The sequence below is a fragment of the Canis lupus genome, chromosome 17 (assembly GCF_048164855.1).
Source record: "Canis lupus baileyi chromosome 17, mCanLup2.hap1, whole genome shotgun sequence".
NCBI classification, from domain to species: Eukaryota; Metazoa; Chordata; class Mammalia; order Carnivora; family Canidae; genus Canis; species Canis lupus.
The window spans coordinates 54173354-54190327 of record NC_132854.1 but is presented as its reverse complement, the minus strand read 5'-3'; the positions used below and the strand labels follow the sequence as shown (position 1 = coordinate 54190327).

Genomic DNA, 16974 nt, shown 5'->3' with positions numbered 1-16974 from the left:
CAGAAGTTTGTGTGTACACACATACATGTACATACACACACCTTCAAATACTACATTGAGGTATACAAGGAGTTAAACTTTTTTGTGTATGTGTTTCTTTGTAGAGAAAAGCAGGAGCTTCAGCTTTTGAATTAAAAAACAACAGGCAAAACTCATTTGGAGGACTATGTATTAATGGCAATAAGCTTTAACTGAGAGAAGATGTTTTAATTGTATTCCTTGTTTTAAGTGATAAGGCTTCCCCACTTTATTGCCACCTTCTTCTTGGAATATGCTTTTCATACTAGTGTTGAAAGTAGCATTTTTATGAAGCATAAAAGTCTAGAAAATAAAGATGTGGTATAATCAAGTGTGAGGGCTAAATAAGTGAAAATGGATACTCATCTAACAAAATTGCTGTTGCCCATCCTCAATTTTCTTACCTATGTTATAATTTCTGCCTCTGAAAAAAAAGCTACTTATAAAAAGTGTCCACTTGAGGCTTCTCTGAAAGATGGCAGTTCACATACACTACTCTCCAAAATGCTGATGAAAATGGACAATAAGAGCCATACATGGAGGTAGGAGGGAATGGTGAGACTAGAGAATTATCCTGATAAAATACTACAAGCCTCAAGAAGTTTTGTCAAATATAGTTTGATTTTGAATAAATTAAAAGAAGGCACCAGCAATCAATAAAATTTCCCTCCTTGGGACTTCGTGCAATATTTATTTCTGTAGGTGGAGTGGTTTAGAAAAAGTTCACAATCTTCAAATCAGGTGAATAGGGTTGGGTAGGAGGCAAGAAAATGAAAGAAGGAGCACATCTGTGGAAAGCTGACTTCTGAATGACAGTCCCCCTGTCTTTTCTATCCTATAAGGAAGAATTTCCCTTAAGAAATTCTTAAGTTGACTCTAAAATGGCAGGCACAAATTAGATGAGAAGGCTAAAATAAATGACAGTAATTTCTGCAGTAAAAACCAATAGCAGAAAGCAAGACCAACTCGGTGGAAATGCAAATTGGCACATCTATGGAAGACAATTGGGGAATAGCAAATGCTAATCTAAATTAAAAATATAGCCCTTCAGTAATTGGAGTAGATATATTATCTCCTGTTCCACTCATAAAGTACAACTGAAAACCATGGACATTATACATAAGACAAGCACAAGATTCTGAAAGGTGGAGACATGGTTGAGGACCTCAGGACCAGAGAAGTGACCCAGTGATGAGTTTCCTAAATTTTCTTCTTGTCTCATATATCCAAGACTAGACACTGAAAAAGCCAGCAACATGGGATGCTTAAGGCTATAAACAAGAAAGAAATCCCAATGAAGTCTACTCCTTTTATCCAGAAAGATAGGAAAGAAATAGCAGGTAAGATAGAACACTTTTACCTAATAAACTCTTTACTCCTCCAAACACTACAGAAAAAAACTAACCCCACTGTCACCCTTGCCAGGAAAGGCAGAGTGGATCTAGACTTTCACCCACTAGAAGCTATAACAGTACTCCTAATGAGGTGCTGCTGTCAAAGACCAAACAGGGAGCCAGGACTTTCATCCCCACTGGCCAGAAATAAGTTGCTCCTTTCCCTTCCTTGTTGCATTGTTAATGGAGATCACCTGAGGAGTCTAGACTTCCATCTTCACCTGGAAAAAATTAACCATCTCTCCCTTTTCCTGCTCAGATTATGATAGAAGAGACCTAGCAGAGACTTACCATTGTCCAGTGGTAATGAAGCTACTCCCAGATCAGTGTCTTAGACCTTATGGAGAGCCAGAACCTTCAACTGGGACCAGCAATAATGAGAAACACCAACGGTGGTCTCAATGGAGCAATAATGAGATGTCATCTTCCCTGTCCTTATAAGATTAGTGTCAGGAAAGGCCAATTAAAATAAAAGGTTTAAATAAGACCCAGAGTTTCAGAGCAGGTTTTAAGTGAAATTTTCTCTTTATACCAAGAATCAGGAAGAATTCAAATTGTATGAAAATAGATACTCAATGGATAATAACATTGAGATGACTGTCAAAACTATCTGACAAGGATTTTAAAGCATCCATGATAAAAATGCTTCTACAAGCAACTACAAATATGCTTGAAATACATGAAAAATTAGAAAGCCCCAGCAAAGAAATAGAAAGTCTCAGTAAGGAAATGTAAAATATGGAGAAGAATCATATCAAAATTTTAGCACTAAAAAATACAAAACCTGAAATAAAAAGCTCAGTGGATGGGCTTCACAGCAGAATGGACGGGATAGAGGAAAGAATTAGTGAACTGGATTAGTGACAAAATGAGAGAAACTAACTTCATCTCAACAGCACAGAGAAAATAGAATAAGAAAAAAAAAATCAATGAACAGAGTCTCAGAGACTTGTAGGAGTATAATAGAAATTTAATATACATGCCATTGAAGTACCAGAAGGAAAGGAGAAAGAGGGCAGTACTAAAAAACATCTTGGAATTATAATGGGTGCAGCGGGGAAGATACAATGGCTGAAATTTTACTAAATTTGTTTAGAGGTATAAATCTAGATCCAAGGAGCTGAGAAAATCTCAAATACAGTAAACAAATAAATCCACACCAAGACACATTATAATTAAATTTGTGAAAACTGTTGTCAACTTTGAAAGCAGCAAGATAAATGACACCTTACTTGTAGGAGACAAATGGATGGACATCAGATTTCTCATCAGAGACAATGGAATCCAGAAGGAAATGGCACAATATTTTTGAAATACTGAAAGAACTGTGAGCCCAAAACCCAAACTCAAATACAAATATCCTTTAGTAATGAAGAAGAAATCAAGACATTTTCAGAAAAAGGAAAACCAAGAGAATTCTATATTGGCAGACTTTCCCTAAAAAAAGTGACTTGAGGAAGTTCTCTGAACAGAAAGAAAACAGAAAAAGGGTCTTTGGGAAATCAAGAAAACATGGTAAGCAAAGGTATGGGTAAATACATTAGACTTTCCTTCTCTTGAGGACTCTAAATTACAGGTACTGGTAGTCTAAAATTAAAACACTATCTGATGGAGGTTCTAAATGAATGTAGAAGAAATATTTAATACAATTATATTTTAAATAGAGAAGGGAAAGGGACATAAGGAAAGTAAGTTTCCTGTCCTTCACTTGAACTGGTAAAAATAGATAAGTTTATATATATATATATGTATGTATATATGTGTATGTGTGTAGTACCTAGGGCAGCCACTAAAACAAAGCGATATATTCCAAAACATGAGATAAACCAATTTGGAATCCTATAGTGCCATCTGATCCACTTGCAACACAATAAAAAACAGAAATGAAAAATAGAACATAAAATAAAAAATAGATGGAAGACTAAGTCCTAATATATCAATAATTACATTAATGCAGATAATCTAAAAATATCAGAGACATAAATTGTCAGGGTGGATTACATGAATCAACTCTATACTATTTATAAGAAGTTTCAAATATAACAATATAGGCACATTGAAAGTAAAAAGTATAGGACTATGTATATAAAACCATGCAATTATATATTATGCAAACATTAAAGGAAGTCAAGATAATATTATTAGATAATTTTTCTCAATATGTGTGCCTTTTTCCTTTTGCTTGCCTTATACTACTCTGTTACATAAGAGGGCTGGAAGCAGATAATCGTTGCTTTGTACTCAACCTAAAAAAGAAAGTTAAATCCTTCTCCTTTAACTATAATGTTATTTGTAGCTTTTTTTTTTTAAGATTGTAATATACTGAATTGGCAAAAAAATTACCAGAGACAGAGTAGACATTATATAAAAGAATCAGTCCACCAAGAAGACCTAGCAATCCCAAATGTAAATGCACCAAACAACAGAACTTCAAAATGTGAAGTAAAAACTGATAGAACTAAAGGGAGAAGTAGACAAATCTATAATTCTTAGGTGGACACTTCCAACACCCCTTTCTCTACAGTTGATAAGGCACCTATGCATAAAATCAGTGAGAGGAATTCATAACACCATCAACTGACATTCATAAAATACTCCTTCTAACAATGGCAAAGTACATATTCTTTTCAAATACTGACAGAACATATACCAAGAAAGACCTCATCCTGTATCAGAAAATAATCTTACAAATTTAATAGAATTGATACCATATTGAGTATATTCTCTAACCCCAATAAAATTAAGCTAGAAATCAATAACAGAAAGATAGTAGTATAATCTAATGCTTTAAAACTAACCAACATATTTCTGAGTAATCCATGGGTCAGTGAAGTGTCAAGGGAAATTAAAATATACATTGAACTAAATGAGAATGAAAATACAAAATAACAAAATTTGTGGGCAGCAGCTAGAGAAGTTGTGGGAGGGAAATGTATAGGACAAACTCATATATTAAAAATGAGGAAATGTTTTAAATCAGTAATCTAAGTTCCCACCTTAAGAACCTAGAGAAGGTATAGCAAATGAAACCTAAAGTAAGCAGAAGAAAGAAAATAATAAAAATAAAATTAGAAATCAGTGAAATTGAAAACAAAAGCAGTAGAGAAAATCAATGGAACAAAGAACTGATTCTGTGAAAAGATCAATAAAATTGACAAACCTCTAGCAAGACGGACAAAGAGAAGCACAAATTACTAATATCAGGATTGAAATGGCAGATATCTTTGCAGATCTTACAGGCATCAAAAATAAATAAAGGTGATATGAACTATTTTATCCCCATGAATTCAACAACTTAAATGGAATAAATCAATTCCTTGAAAAACACAGACCATTACAATTCACCCAATATATTGTAGATGATTTGAATATCCCTGTAACTATTAAGGAAATAGGATTTATAATTTAGAAGCTTCTCCAAGAGAAATCTCCAGGCCCAGTTTCTTCAGAGAGTTCTATTCCACACTTAAAAAAATAATAACAATTCTGCTCAAATTTTTCCAAAAAATAGAAGCCTTTTTAATCATTAGATGAAGCCAGTATTGCCCTAATACCAAAACCACACAAAAACAGTACAAAAAAACTACATATCAGTATCATTTATAAATATAGATGCAAAAATCCCTAACAAAATAGTAACAAATAAAATTCATCAATATGTAGAAGAATTCTAAATCATGACCTAGTGGGATATATTCCATGGGTGCATGGATGGTTCAATATTTGAAAGTCAACCTATGTGATCCACAAAATGAACAGGTTAAAGAAGAGAAGACACATGAGCATATCAATTGATATAGAAAAAGCATTTGACAAAATTCGACACCTGTTCACAGTAAACGTTCATAAAAAGTGAGGAATGAAGAGATTTCTTCAATTTAGTATATTACAATCTTAAAAAAAAAAAAGCTACGAATAACATTATAGTTATACATGAAGGATTTACCTTTCTTTTTCAGGTTGAGAACCAAACAAGGATTATCTGTTTTCAGCTGTCTTATGTAACAGAGTAGCATAAGGCAAGCAAAAGGAAAAAGGCACACATATTGAGAAAGAAGGAATAAAACTGTATTTATTTGTAGATGATATGATTACATACCAGAAAATATCAGAGAATTTGTAAAACAAACAAAAACCCAAAACTAATAAGTGAGACCAGCAAGGTCATAGAATACAAGCTAAACATACAAAAATCAATTTAATTTCTATGTACTAGCAATGAACATATTGACACAGAAATTTAAAAATACAATATCACAATTGCAAAAAGAATTTCTTATAAATCTAACAAAACACCTATAATATTTGTATGCTGAAAACTATACAGTTACCGTCAAAGAAAAAAAAAAGGTCTAAATAAATGGAAAGACATGCCATGTTCATGAAGTAGAAGATATCTGTTCTTCGCAAGGTGATACATGTAAGTTTTGATGGCAATTCCTATCAAAGTCCCAGAAAGATTTTTGTGGATGTTGACAAGATTATTCTAAGTTTTATGTGGAAAAGCAGAGGAACTAGGGTTATTTAAGAATTTTGAAAAATGCAAAATAAAATGGGAGGAATCAGTCTACCCAATTCCATGATTTATTATATAATCACTATAATCAAAACTATGGTATTGGTGGAGGGATAGATGGATCAATGGAAGAAGACAGAAAACCCAGATGAAGACCCACACAAATACGCACAGCTGACTCTTGACAGTTCCAAATGCAATTCGGTGGAGACAGATACCCTTTAACAAAGTGCTGGAGCAATTGAAAATTCATAGGCAAGAAAATGAACCTCAATTGCAACCTCATGTATGATACAAAAATTAATTCAAGGTGGACCATAGACTTAAATTATAAAACTATTAGAATAAAGTAGAAAATTTTGGGGATTTAGGAATAGACGAAGACTTCTTAGGCTCACACTCAAAGCATTATTCATAGAAGGAAAAATCAATAAATTAGTCTTAATTATTATTAAATTTTTTTATCCTGCAGGACTGTTGGGAAGATGAAAATGAAAGCTACAGACTGGGAAAATATTTGCAAACCACCTACCTGAGAAAAGACTAATACCTTAGAATATATGAAGAACTCTTAAAAGTCAATAATAAAAAACAATCCAGTTAAAAAATAGAGCAAAGACATGACAAGACATTTTGCCAAAGAGTATATGTAGATGGTTAATAAGCATGTGAAAAGATGTTGAACATCATTAGTCATTATGGAAATGCAAGTTAGAATTGCAAAGACATATCACTATAAACTGATGAGAGCAGCTAAAATAAAAACTAGTGAGAACATCAAATGCTGGCAAAGATGCAGATAAACTGGATCACCTACACTATCCTGGGTGGAATGTTAAAAGGTACAACCACTTTGGAAAAACCATTTGGCAATTTCTTTAAAAACTAAGCATTGCAACTGCCATTCAAACCATCGATTGCATTACTGGGCATTTATCCCAGAAAAAATGAAGATTTATGGTAACAACAAAACCCATACACAAATGTTTATAGCATGTTTATCTGTAATAGCCAAAAAATTGTAAGCCACCCAAATGTCCTTCAGTGGCCATATGGCTAAACAAACTGTGATACATACATACCATGGAATAGTACTCAGCAATAGAAAGTTGTTGATACAGGCAACAACTTTGATGAATCCCCAGAGAATTATGCTGAATGAAAAATGCCAGTCCCAAAAAGTTACATTCTGCATGGTTTCGTTTATGTAACATCCTTTATATGACAAGATTATAGGAATGGAGAATAGACAAGTAGGTTCCCAGAGGCTAAGAAAGGGATAGGGGAAAGAGATTAAGTGGATATGGCTTCTATAAGGGCCACACAAACAATTTTTTGTGATGGAAGAGTTCTGTATATTGTTTCAATGAAAATATATCTTGGTTGTAATTTTATACTGTAGTTTTGCAAGATGTTACCATTGGGGAAAACTAGGTAAAGGGTATAACATATGTCTGTATTATTTCTTAAAAAGTCATGTATCTATCATTATTTCAAAATAGTTTTAAAAATAGATGTATACTTTAATCCTGAATTGTACTTCTGAGATTTATCCATAGATATATTCATTTCAGATTTAGCTATAATAGCAAAAGACTACAAATAGTGTTTTAGTTCATCAGGGGCTATAGGTTTTAAATAAATTCATATAACGCAGGTATCACAAAGAATGAAAGAGCACAAATATATTGATTCATATGCAATAATGCAAACTCTAGTACTATGCTTTGGTATGTTATTTTTAGAACATGTTAATATAACCAAGAGTGTATATTTGCATTTTTAAAAATTTATTTATTTATTTATGAGTGATAGACACAGGCAGAGGGAGAAGCAGGCTCCATGCAGGGAGCCCGGTGCGGGGCTCGATCCCGGGTCTCCAGGATCACACCCTGGGCTGCAGGCGGTGCTAAACCGCTGCGCCACCGGGGCTACCATATATTTGCATTTTTATATACACAGATTACTTTTGGAATGGTAGACAAATGACTCAAAGCCATGGTTGAACTTGAGAAGGAGAGCTATGTGTTTGGTGGGCAGGTGTGAAAGAAGCCTTATTTACTATCTTTATACACTCTGTTTTACAACTTTTATACTTTGTACTTATATGGCCAATTGAAGAGTATATTGGCATGTTTCAAAATATGAGAGAACATCCAAAAAAAGAGACTCAAGTATGTATATGGGGATTTAATGCATAACAAAGGGAGCAGTTTATGACTGTAGGGGGGAAAGATAGGTTATTTCATAAAAGATCTTGGGAAAACTGCCTAGCTATTGAAGGAGGATGAACAGTCTTGCAACTACATAACTCTTTACATCCAAATAAATTCCAAATTACATGAAGATTTAAGTGTAAACAATGAAAAAATATTAGTAGAAAATATAGGTAAACATTTCATAATCTTGTGGTAGGAAAAGTTTTTTCAAGCCTAGCAGCCCCAATCACAAAGGAAAAAGACTGATGGATTTAATTTTTATATTAAGTATATATAAGCTTACTTATAAGTTTACTCTTTTGTACGACTAAAACAGCAGTGTCCAAATACATAAACTACATTAAATGATACAATACCCCTCAACAAGAGAGTGGCAAAATAAATTGTCATGTATTTGCATAATTGGTTACTACACAGCAACAAAAATGAGGGAACTATAGACAGAAGGAGCAGCACGGATAAACTTTGTGGATATAATGCTGAGCCAAAAACCTATTTACAAAACCACTTCCTGGTGTTAAATGTCAGGATGGTGGTTCATTTTCAAGAGGAAGGATAGAGTTGTGACTGGCAGGGACGTGACGGGGCTTCCATGATGCTGCTAATGTTCCAGATCTTAGGTGGTAGTACAGGGGTGTGTCTGCTATGTGGTAGTTCATTAAGCCGTGTATTATTCTGTATGCATATTTTACTTTAATAAAGCAGTCTTAAAAACAAACATACAAAGACATAACATTTTGTGACTTTCATAATGGCAAAGACTTTTTTTTTTTTTAATGAAGTTGTCTTTTGACGGTATGGTAAATGATAAAACTTTTCAGAAGGCAAATTGGTAATGTGTTTCAAAATTTTATTTAACAATTTCTATTAAAGGAATTTGTCCTAAGGATAGAGTGAGACAAATGTAAGAGGAAGTGTCTATAATGATTTCCATAATAGCTTTATTTATAAAAATGAAAAATCAGAAACAAACTAAATGCCCAACATTGAGAGATTGTTTAACTGATAATGATACATAAGGAGTATGTATCATTATGCTAGATATACACAGCAGGGTTATTTTTCTTTGTGTGCAAAGCAATATGAGTAGTTTGGTGAGCAAAATAGAAATTTTAGATCTATTCATCTCATGTAAACACACTCACATACACACTTAAATATACACACTCAAAACCACATTTTAAAAAGCATCTAGAGCTAAATAGTTTGAGACATTATTCATTAAAATGTTATCAGAATTTATCTGAGTTTTTGTGTGTATTTTTATTCTCTTTTCATTTTTACCTTTTGAATTTCTAAAAAAGCAAGCAAGCACAGGTAGATAGAACTTTGTAATACCTGAAGAACATAATAAAACATAAGTAAACAAAAATACCAGAACAGCATATTTGTATGTTTTTTAGAGTTATCTGCTACCCCTACCAGTATTCAGGGTTTTAGTTCAAATGTGGGAAAAAAGAAGAAGGGAAAGATAGAGAACTATGAATAAACCATATAGTTATTAAGTTTAATGGTGTTACATAATAACATTGAAAAACAATCTTACTATTGCAAAGAACTTGTCTTATGTATGAGCAGAATTATTTCCATATCATCCTTAAATAAAGTTATTTTCATTTATATATTGAATTATCATGATATAATTATAAGTATTTTCTAGTATATTGAAAGACCCTAAAAAGTGATATATTCCAAACTTAAAGAGTTTTCATAATTGATTAGACCAGGGATGGTTCCAGGTTTTTATGAAGTTTTAAAGTTATATAATTTTTGAGTCTGCCTTTAAGAAAAAGAACAAAAATTTTTTTTTAAAGATTTTATTTGTTCATGAAAGACACACACACACACACAGAGAGAGAGAGAGAGAGAGAGAGAGAGAGAGAGGCAGAGACACAGAGGGAGAAGCAGGCCCCATGCAGGGAGCCCAAAGTGGTACTCAATTCCGTGACTCCAGGATCACGCCCTGGGCCGAAGGCAGGTGACAAACCACTGAGCCACCCAAGGATCCCCCCAATTTTTAATATCTTGTTAGTTAATGGGCCATGGAAGGGCATGTGAAAATGGAGGTTCCTAGCATTCCAGTTCTTTAACTTCATGTTAAATTCACCTGTTTAGACACATAAGCTTTCTTATGTTCTGTGTTCCTTTTGGGAGGAATTATTGCTCAATATTATTAAATCTTATCAGTTACACACTTATCAGTTACTAATGCAATTTAAAGGTATCTTATGGGCAGATTCATTAAAATACAAAAAAAAGAATACATATTTAAGTCTTATTGCGGAAGGTTGTTTAAGGTTATTGATGCTTTAAGGCGCTATGCACATAATCATTGGATATATTTATTCCTCTTATTTTATTTTATTTTTAAAAAGATTTTGTTTGTATATTCATGAGAGACACAGAGAGAGAGAGAGAGGCAGAGACATAGGCAGAGGGAGAAGCAGGCTCCATGCAAGGAGCCTGACGCAGGACTTGATCCTAGGCCTCCAGGATCACACCCTGAGCTGAAGGCAGCGCTAAACCGCTGAGCCACCCAGGCTGCCCATTCCTCTTATTTTAAAGAAAGTAATTCATTCCACAAATAAGTATTTGATTAATTAATTAATTTCAGAAATAGCACCACACTTATGGGTGGAGGCGGGCTATTCAGAAGAGAATATTAGAATTTTAGAATTCTAAAATTTGGCTTCAGAATGTATTCAGATTTTACATCAGAGCTTCTTAAACTTTAACATATATTTAACATTCAGTTCATGTGAGGATCTTGTTAAAACGCAGGTTCTGATTCAGTAGGTCTGGAATAGGGTCCAGCATCCTGCATGTTTGGCACGCTCCATGTGATGGCTCTGCCGCTGGTCCGCAGACAACGCTTGGTGTAGAGTGAGGCTCCACACCTTCTCACCTGTCTGCAGCATCCCCTCATCAGAAGCAGGAAGGTGCCTCTAGGGCCTCCACACGTAAGCTGCCGGGGAATGTTCCAGTCTCCTGGTTCTTAGGGGCAGCTGATGAGTGCCTAACTGTGAATGCCAGTGTAGGACCTGGATTATTCAAAGCAACAGACCACAGTAGAGGACATTGGGTGAGTGGAGGAGGAGTAAGAGCCAGAAAGTGAGCCCGAGTGCTGAGGAAGAGTCCACCTCTTCCTGCACTACTGTGGGAAAGTGTTTATGAGTAAACAAGACAGGCAAACTGTTGTCATTTTCAGCCTGCCATCAGAAGCGCAGGTGAAACGGTGTGAACTTCCGGTAGGAATTCAAGAGTTTTAAAAAGAGACTCAAGAATTATTCAGCTCTGGTCACACATATGTGGTTGCTTCCATTTCAGGGTTTAGGGCGTGCTGTGCATAGTGACAGCCCTCCCAGCAGGCAGCCTGTCCCACCTGTGACCTCTTCTGGGAATCCTCATCCTCAGGAACTGACTGCAGCCAGTGTTTCCCAGGTCCCTCGCACCACGGTAAGGAGTCTTTTCATCGTGTTTTTGACACTGCACTCATTATGCTGTGAAGCTAACTGTAGATTCTCGGTGGGGTCAGGCAGGGGTGCAGAGCTCTGAAGAGGTGCTTTCCAGTGGACACTACTCCAGCGATCACAGAGATAGGACTGGTTACTATCCCAGCCAATTAAGAAAAGCATGAAATGCCCTGTTGCTCCTAATTTTGATACTTTTCATCCCTAAGAGGGTTGATCCATGTATTTTTGACTATAAGGAGTATATATTTTTTCAAAGAAAAAAACAAGTTAAAAAAAAACATAAAACATGATGCTTATCTTAACACGTTTTTAAGTATTCAGTACAGTTTTGTTAACTCTACGTACGATGTTGTACAGATCTCTAGAACTTTATATTCATCCTACAGGACTGAAGCTCTATTACCCATTGAAACTCCCTATTTCCTTTGCCCACTACCCCCAGGCAACCACCATTCTACTTTCTGTTCCTTTGAATCTGACTACTTTAGATACCTCATGTAAGTGGAATCACAGAGTGTTTTTCTGTGAGTGGTTTATTTCACTGAGCATTATGTCCTCAGGTTTTATTCATGTTGTAGCATGTGTCAGGATTTCCTTTTTATGGCTAAGTAATAGTCCATTGCATGTATGTACTACATTTTCTTTATTCATTCATCTATGGATGGACTTCTAGGTTGTTTTCACCTTTTGGCTATTGTGAATAATGCTGCCATGAATATGGGTGTGTAGATATCTCTTTGAGATCCTGATTTCAGTTCTTTTGCATATAGATCCAGAAGTAGGATTGTCTGGTCATATAGCCATTCTATTTTTAATCTTTTGAGGAACGTGCTTCCTGGTTTTCACATCAGCTGCACCATTTTGCATTCATTTACAGTAACACTTGCTATTTTGTTTGTTTTGTTTTGTTTTTATAATAGCCATCCTAACAGGTGTGAGGTGATGTACCTTAGATACAACACTCTCAAACTAGTAACTTGCAAGAGTATGAGTATAATCTGTTTGGGGTACATTTGTGTTATCACTTCTAACATTTTCTGCTACTGTTGACTGATTTGGTCACTGAGATTTACTTTGTTTGCCCTTCTTGGCTATAACACACGCCGTCTTATTCAAAATGAGCCTTCATGGGACATTAGTCTGTTTTCTCTGACTCCTTCACAGAGGTCAACCTTGACTAGTTGAAATGGGTTTTCTTTGGCTTTGCCTTCCTATGGTCACCCTCCCCTATGAAACAAATTACCAAGAATTCTTAAAAATAGAGTATTACCATTCATATGTGAGGATGGCTGCTGACATGATTGACTGGATATGAATGACTAAAAAAAATGCAGAATTGTCAAAAAAGGAAAAGAAAGTGTCCCCTCTGAATGTGACATCAGAATCTTGAGTATCTTTTAGGGAATCTGTTTATGAGCCCAGTGCATGAGGCTGGAAAGCAATGTGATATTGCTGGAACTCATGAAGAAGAGCAAGGTACCATGCCAGGGGCAAGCCCTGGCCTCTGGGCAGAGCTCCCAGCTGCTGAGAGGTTTACTTGTTTTGCAGACTGTACAAAGTAATTGGTTGTTAAGTCACATTCTATGGTTGCTTTACAAAGTGGCTTTACAAAAGTAGCATTGCTAGGATGCATTAGAAATTATGATTTAAGATTGAACTGGCTCTGTTGAAATAACCTAAATTACATGCTGCAACATTGTTTTCCCCAAGTGGCTAAAATCACTGACTTAAGATATTTAAAATGTCAGTAACGAATATTCTTAATAAGCTTGGAAAGTCTGCCATACTTCAGGGAGTATCATAGGTCTTCATCATCATCTAAGTAGACCTTTGAGACCACATGGGTTGTGACTTGATTTCTCTCATTATGAATAAATCCAAAATGACTGATGCATCCTGACATCCAGATAGGGCTGGACCAGATGTGTGACTGAGTCATATTTGCAAGTTCCTTGCTTCAAATCCTTCAGTGTACATTTAGCATCTAACATTTAAACATTTAGACTGAAGGATTATTCTCCTTAAGTATGGTAATTCTTGATGCCTAACAGATGGATCCATGGAAGCATGTGCGTGTCTGGGTATACAGAACTAGATTAAGGAATGACAACTTCCCTGGGCATCACTGTATACCAGTAGAATATCATTACTATAGATAGCAAATGTGGCACCTGTTAACTCAGGTTTCTACATGTAACACTTAGGCAATTGGTAAGACAGTATTATTCCAATTCCCTCATGGGGATGGGGAACAAGATTACAATAAGAATTGTTGCCATTGTTGAACTATCTCTATTGAATATTTTCATAATAATAACAAAAAATTCTTGGCATTGCTGAATGGTTTCTGTTGAATATTTTGCATAGTGTTAAGGCAAGCCGCACCACTATTCTAGTTTAGAATCACTTGATCTTTGGCAATTCAGTTAGTTGAAATTCTTATACTAAGTGTTATTTTATATAGGGCTGTTTATTGGAAATGAGTGGTTTAGTTTTTAACATTTCATTTTATTGAGACATGTAACATTATATTAGTTTCAGGTATACGACTTAATGATTTGTATATGTATTACGAAATGATCTCTGTGATTAAGTGTCGTTAACATCTATTACCACATTTAGTTACAAATTTTTTTCCTTGCAATGAAGACTTTTAAAATGCACTCTCTTTGCAACTTGCAAATATATATTACAGTATTATTCACTACAGTCACCATACCATTTGTTCATTTTTACTATCTAAAAGCTGTTAGGGTGTTTTCCGAGAATTTGTTGGATTTGGTAAATCATAAAAGAAAACTGAACTGAGAAAAGGACCATAGGAAAGTGGAAAATGTTTTGACAGCCTGAAAATAAACAAATAAAAAAATTTGAAAGCCATTTTGTAACTTTATAACTATATCTGTGCGCATTACCACTGCCCTAGTGAGCACGAATAACTAATTCTGTCCAGTAATGAGAGACCAAATAATTGTAAAATGAAAGAGGTTGAAGCCTGTGAAAGCGATGTTCATTTAGTACATGAACTATTAACCATAAAGAGATACATACTTCTGTTAATATAAAATAACTTCCCTCCAATTTCACTCGATAAATGTTCAGTAATACTTCAAAAGTCATAGTTTGAGTGGTCACCAAATCTTTAGCCTATCTGGGAACACTCACATGATTCAATCTCTGGCAGATTATGTGTGTGTGTGTGTGTGTGTGTGTGTGTGTGTGTGTTTGAGAGAGAGGGAGAGACACGAGTGAGCAAGTACAAGCATGCATAGTTGAATACAAGCAAAGCACAAGAAAAGTACTCATATGCATGTGAGATGGATTCCAGTTTGAGAAAGCTAGAATCTATTTATCACCGGCAAATTTCACAAAAACATTCCATAAATACCAAGAGCACTTTGCCTTTATAATATCACATTGGAGAAATATCTGGACTCTGTCCCGATGGCCAGGGCAGATGGTTGATATCATGTGCTAAGAACAGGCACTTTGCAGTTCTCAGTGTTTGGAACTTTGCCATATAAATTTGAAATGGGTTGAAGTGAAATGCTAGGATTTTCATAAACTTATTTGAGGGTGTGAAATTTCAAAACTGGAGGGATCATAGGAAGTTAATTCCTGAGAAAACAATACTACTATTAGAGATATGTACGGATCAGAGACTGTAATTTTTCTGGCTCTTATCTGGAAGAACAGGAGATGGAAAAAAATCCTAACATAAATGAAGTCCCTAAGAGTGTGATGAAGTAATGTTTTTCTATGTTAGTAATGGTCATCTTGAATATTTGTGTTGAAGTACCTTCCATTAATTCTTGTGCCATAATAGTGTAATAGTTATCACTTTTTAATGCTATTATAATATGTGCTAGCTTTAATGAGAGCCTGCAAAGAGATTAAGATAAAAGGATTCCATGACATTAGTTATATTACAAATAAGAGGTTTTTCTTTTTTTTTTCAGTTGCAAGTGTAGAGTTATAGGGGGAGAAATAATCAGATGCTACATGTGCCACGCTTTATGATTGCTTTGTCTTATAGACATGAACCTTAGGCTTTCATCTCTATAGGTTCGTCATTCTGAGATGAGAGGAAGCAGCATCAGAATGGTGGTAATGCTCCTTCTAGAAAGCTTGAATTGCATATCTACGCTAACATAACTGAGACCCAGTGTTATTCATTATCACCAAAATACAAACTGCTTATAAAAATATAAATGACGCCAAAGTGACTATTTTGTTAAATGAGAACCACCGGGTGGAGAAAATTTATGAAAATAATAAGGCACTTTTAAGCCATCAGGCTGTACAGCTACAAGTGAGTTATTACAAGCATAATGATTGTCTTATGCGGGGGTTAAAGAAATTAGAAAACTTTATTCACAGATACGCACATGCATAAATAAAAAGTGATGGATTGCGACCACATGGTTCGTGACCACAAAGAGGGACGGCATCTATATGTATCAACCCAGTGGCCTAAAAGACGCAGACACTGGGGGCAGTGTCAGATTAAAGATTGGCCTGTGAATGGGAAATGGGTTCCTGCATTTACTGAGTGCCCGCTCCGTGACAGCTCTCTGCTAGGCATGTAATCACGTTGTAATTTGAGAAGAACAAAGAGCAGAATGAATAGCTCCATAATGGGCAGAGATTAGAAGGGCCGGTGCAAGCCTCCTGGAAATCCAAGTGATAAAAGGGAGGTAGAGAGCTCACACGAATGTCAGAGGAGAGGCGTAGCAGTAAGAAATAACAGGCCGGTTCTGGATCCTCAGAGGGTGCGCAGCAGAAGGCTTCGGCTGCTACCTGTGCCTCTGTGGTCACTAAAGGCAGCCTTATACTTACTCAAAGCACATGTGCCAAATAGCAGGTCTTTAGTTCATATATAGGATGGAAAAAACAGGAAAAGACAAGCAAGCAAAGTGACATCAAGGGTATTTATATCCATCTATCCATCTTTCCATCCGTCAGTCCGTCCATCCATCCATCCATCCATCCATCCATCCATCCATCCATCCTATTCAGGAAGGCAGAGGGCAAGTTCTTGGTTAATTTCTATGATCCGTAGCCCTTAGCATCTGTGCCTCATTGGTTTCTAACTACAGTTGTGTGCATCATGTGACCCAGAACAGCTGATGTTCATAATGCCGACCCTGAGATACCAAAGAAATATTCAGTAATACTCAATATACCCTTTTAAAGAAGGTAGATATAAGTAAAATATATTCTAGAAAGATTTCTATTTTTTTTTTCTGTTGGACTGATGATTCCTTGAGGTAAGACATCATCTCTTATTCGTCTTTATCCTTGACACCAAGCACAATGCTTTTCACATAGAAGGTAAAATATTTGTGACTCTG

At 35.4% G+C, this 16974-nt stretch overlaps 1 protein-coding gene across 7 annotated transcripts in view; it reads left to right on the top strand.

The window, feature by feature from the left end:
- Window positions 1–16974, top strand: part of ENOX1 (ecto-NOX disulfide-thiol exchanger 1) — a 548612-nt gene that overhangs the window by 154032 nt on the left and 377606 nt on the right. For all 7 annotated transcript variants that reach the window (XM_072782960.1, XM_072782966.1, XM_072782958.1 and 4 more), the window contains one exon: window positions 11475–11603. The gene's annotated coding sequence lies outside the window, so the exon portion shown is untranslated. The remainder of the gene's footprint in view (window positions 1–11474; window positions 11604–16974) is intronic.